Source organism: Solanum tuberosum, unplaced genomic scaffold (assembly GCF_000226075.1).
Source record: "Solanum tuberosum cultivar DM 1-3 516 R44 unplaced genomic scaffold, SolTub_3.0 scf00634, whole genome shotgun sequence".
Lineage (NCBI taxonomy): Eukaryota > Viridiplantae > Streptophyta > Magnoliopsida > Solanales > Solanaceae > Solanum > Solanum tuberosum.
In genome coordinates, this window is record NW_006239563.1 from 4492 (window position 1) to 10052 (window position 5561).

Below are 5561 nucleotides of genomic sequence, written 5' to 3' on the forward strand. Positions count from 1 at the left end.
TAATTTTATTTTATTTACATTTCGCCGACAAACTTTTTCAAGAGTCGAGTATCACAAAATATTTTAATGAATACCATTAGTTTTACTTTTACCATTTTTTTCTTTTCTGTTAAAGTGTACGATTTGAAATGAATCTCAACCATAAATTATTTTATGATCAACATGGCATTAATCTATTAGGCCATTGAAAGTAACTTGAGGGAACAATACTTGACTGGATCTTTTTCCGTACTCTTGACTCAAGTACTGAAAGTCAATTTTTTGGGTCCAATTCCTACGGACCCATCTACAGGTCGTAGAAACTTCTATGGGTCACAGTTTGAGTCCGTAGGATGAACTTTTTACCCTTAAAACTTCAATATGAATTCCACTGATGGAATCTAAGGTCTGTAGATCAAACCACGAACCGTAGATGACCCCATGGAAGGTTTTCGATAGCTTTTTAAGTGGTGTTTCTTTTGTCTTTTCCCACTTTTCCTAAGCCCAAGCCATGTAGATTTTACTTCAATTAAGGGAATATATTCCACCAAGTACTCATTTTTCTTTTAATTCTACGCTCTCAACTTTCCAACACAAAAAGAAAATCGGAAGGAAGACTATTGTTTTATTCAACCATATTACATACTTGGACATTGAATGTACTGATTTCATTCGATCTGCATCGTTTCATGATGCAGATGCAAGTACCTAGGATCATCAACATGCATTCTGTTGATATCACATCATCTACTCGTAAGCTTCTGTTGGGACCTCCTTGCTTTTTGAGGACTCCATTTTTATTGTTATATAGTAGTAGGGTTTTGAGGTATTGTGGGTCTTGTCCCAACACCAAATCCTTAGATAGTAGAGACTTTATGGACAAGAAGAGTTAAATGGTCTCCAATATTTTCTCAGATATTATGTTAAACAGTTACTATTTATATTAAGTATTTTTAGACGTTGTTTTAGAAGATCTTTAAATGTTTTAAATGATCATCTATTAAAGCTTTCGCGTATCTTATTGATTCATATGTACCATACTTAACTAGGACAAGGGTTCGCTTAGGACCAGCAATAGCTCTAAGTACTGGCCATGTCCAAGATGTAGGCTCAGGGTGTGACATCAGTGATACAAGTATCACATTCATCAATCATAAGTTCCAAAACAGGCACTCACAAGTTCATAAATGGCAATGATGTGCAATGCAATGAAACGTCAAGTATAGTGATGCATTTCTATCATATGATATACATTCACTAAGACTCAGGACGGAACCCATGGAGGACACACAAGGTCCATGTATCCGCGAAATCTATTTTCCATGGATATAATCATTATTTGTTGGAACCATTTTCCATTACCATTTTCACAATTGATCTTATCACAGTATTTCAGAACCAATGCAAATAGGCATATTCACATAAAATAATGAGGAGATGACATTTTCCATATCAATACACAATCCACAACAACAAAATTATGATACATCATCAATAATAAGTCAATATAACCTTTCAAATTATTCACAACACATCCCACACCAACATATCATCTAGTTGCCTTTTATTACCCCTTTTCATAAGATGAATCATTCAATATGAACAAGTCAATCCATAACCAAATCTCATTACTCCCTAACACATACAATAAGGAAATACAAGATTCTATATACTTAACAAAAGTCAAGAAGTCTACTTGCCTCAATTAATCAAACAATCACTTTGAAACTTGAGCTTTTCCTTTCCATTGGATCTCCAAATCAACAAAATTTTATCAAACAAGTAATCGATTTTGAAACTAACAACACCCATATCAATAATTTTGAAAAACAGGGTGACATTGACCCAACACCCATTTTAAAAAATGAAGAGTAAATATGAAAAATTGTATAAAAATGTGTTACCAGAAGATTTGAAAACCAATGATGGAAACTAAATCGAAAACAAAGTAGAATTGAACCTTGAATCATCATTTTTCATAATGGGGTGAGTCCTTGGAAAATCCCCCCAATTACAATTCAAAAGCAAGATTTGAAGGTTTAAATTCATAAAGAATTATTGGGATGAGAAGATCTAGTATCAAAAGTAGTTACCCAATATTTTTATCATTAAAAACACCTTGAAATCGTCTTAGATCGAGCTTCTAGGGTTCATCAATAGAGGAATTCTATAATAGCTTGCATTATTTTAAAGATGCTTGCCTTCTGAGCTTGTTCCTTACGAGCTATAACGTGTGCCTTGATAAAATCATGACAAAAGAGTCAATTGAGTTTTTAGGTATCAAGAAGTACCATGTTAAGGCCCTTTTGCTCAACGTTTTGCCAAACGTTTTTATTGAAATCAATTAGATTTAATTGATGTCAAGTCATTTCCCTTAAAAACAACTGCATATGTTGATATGTTCATACTTAGGATATCCAATATCTTGAAATTTTCAGGAACCATCATCGGCGCCGCACTTGACTTATATGACTATTGAATATACTTCTAATTAGAATCTGATCTCTTGAGAACTGGAGGTGCAATCGAAATCTAGTCAATCAAAGAATGAATTTCCTTTTTACACTTCAATAATTCAACCTAAAAGAGTCCTATTGATACATTACCGCTCTTAGTCTCGCTTCTAGAAACACCGATTTCCCCATCTTCATATCGTATATTTGTGTCTGAAGCATTTGAAAAAATAAATGAGGTTCCTCGGATCAAGGACTTATTAAGAAACTTTGGTGTGCTCAAATTTGTGTTTTCTGTGACTCGCATTTAAAATGAGTCATTTTTCGATCATTCTTGAGAAGTTGACTCATTATTTTCCTTATTGCTCCACCAAGATCCTTACTGCTTCCTCCAAACCGCAACTCATATCATCCTCGTCATCAGGGATCTGACTCTTTGTAGTTTGATTATTCTCTCTGTGAGGAGTTACAGTTCCTTCCTCACGAGGGGTTTGAGCCTTAATTGAAAGTTTCTTATTTTAATTGTGTGGAACTTGATCATTGTTCAGATGCCCTATTTATTGTTTCGATTGAAATTGAATTGTTCTCCGCCTTTGTTATCATTTATAACTGTAAAAGATATATTCTATTGTAACGAAATTAATAGGTGAGCAAGAGAATAAATGTCACAACAACACCACAATTTTCTAATATCCACGGTGGATGTTAAATTATTTATCCTTAAAATGATGTAGTTGAATTTGTTTATGTTGTTAAAGGACATGTAGGTTGAGTTGACCATATACTAAGATTATAACGAAGTTACTTGCCAGAAATAAATAATAAACAAGTAAATAATCAATGAAAATTAACATAAGAAATAGAATTAACTTGAGCTTCGATACAATTGTCTGGCAATGCCACCAAAAAATATAATATTGAGCACTTTGCCAATTAAAACTTGAGAATCTGAAGTATACAAAACTTCACAATGAAATCCTTGTGAATCACTAGAATCCAATCTCTTCAACAAAAAAGTAACGAACTAATTATAGCTAACCTACATGGAATAAGATTCGTAAATCAGGCCCTCATAAAATTCATTTATTACACATTATCATAGTCGAGTAATGATTGACGAGGACCTCAAGATCTTTTGTAATGGCTTACTCCTCAAATGCAACTAATCATGTCTTTGGAGCTGGACAGGTTCTTGTCAAAATATCGATTATCAATGTCAACACATCGAACCTGTTGAAGTGGTTTCTTACCAAAAAAACTTAACACAACTATAACTGATTCGCGCCTAATCTGACTCATTTACTACATTTTTACTTTCTAATTCGTTGAACTGTCATATTTGAAATTAACCCTATATAATACAGTGAGACTAGGTTGAAATTTGTTGTTGACCAAACGTAACCACATAATTTCACCAACATCAAAGCTTGTTAATATAACTAAAAATACTCATAAAATTAATTAACAAAAATATAATATATCAAAAAAGAATCATGAATATTTTTTACATTAATGATAAATAGCTAAAAATAATCATTACAAAGAAATTAAAATAACAAGGGTAAACGTAATATCACAAATCATATAATATATTTCGTATTACGAGGTAAGCATAATATCATAAATCACAAAAAATATTAGTATTATAAAAGTCAAATTTAAATCTTTCGACATAATATTAACATTAACGTGCTTAAGACCACAAAAGCAGGAACCGTGTGTGAATAAAATAGTTGTATGCACTCGTTAGGTTTTTTATAAACATAACGTCCACTTTTTCCTTTTCTCTTTTCAATTTATTTATTTCTGTAAGCACATTGTCGCCGCCGAACCAGCCCTTGTTTACACTCCCTTCACTTCATTCACTGGTAAACTATGTATTCTCTTCATTATACCTTAAAATTTCTCTACTTTCTTGTTACGTTACCTTAGCTTGTATGTTGAACACAAAAATGTTTTTGTTGTTTTTTTTTCTTCTTCTTGAATTTGCATTGTTTTTCATGCAAATTAAGATACTGTGTTGTTTTTACTTGAGTTGAGAAATTTTAGTTTTCCACAACTTTAAAGTTATATGGGTAACTTTGAAAAGAAAATAATTGATTATAGTTAGATGTTGTTGTTCTTTTAATTTGTGTGTTCAAGCTATACTTTGTGTAATTTACTGGATCAAGATTTGTATAATGCAGATATTTGTTGGTGTTTGATATAAGTATCAGAAATGACAGTTTTATATGTTAAGATACAGAATTTTTTGTTAATTTCCAGCTTCCCCTGATTTTTTTTCATTTTTTTCATGTGACTTGAGAGAGTTTTTATGGTCTTTTCATTTTTACTACTTAGCTCTGATACCAATTTGGGGGGGGGGGGAGGTCCGCTTCTTATAGATAAATTCTTTCATAATACATTTTTTCTAGAGGTATTAACCTTATAATTTCTTTTACGTTTTCCAATATGTATTCAATGTTTTGTATGTCGTGGGTTTGTTGGAATGCATCTATATTTTCTTTTATTAGATTACCTAACAAAGTAATATATGTTATAGTTTGTTGCCAATATTCTAAGTATTCTTGATTTATCATTAATCTGAATATTGAATTTCTAAATCACTTAAGTTAAATTCTGGAATTTCATCTATTTCATACCATAGTTGATTTATTAATTCTTCCTCTTCTTTTTCGAATATCTTTTCCCATATTATTCGTTTTAGTTCTATGATGTCTATGTCCTTTAATATATATAAGATTAGTGTTTTATATGCTAATATCATTTCATCATGTAAATTAGACATAACAATTTTTTAACATAATTCCCTTATATCATAGTCAAGACTTTCCTTTTTGATGGTGTGTTAGATGAGCTTAATTTGGTTGCATATGTGGAATGGCACCTACTCAACATACAAGGCCAAAGTCATCTGTAGCCCCTCAAAGTTGTCCTCATTATTCATTTAGACACCTCAACTACACCTAGTACCTATTGAACACCTCTACCACCCCAGATTTGAACCATCTAAGCATTTTTTTTATCACTTTTCATAAACTGTGTGGCGCGTGTATTTAAGCTCCCCACGTGTATCCGACGTGTATAGAATGACCATTTAACAACTACCACGTGTATCCGACGTGTATT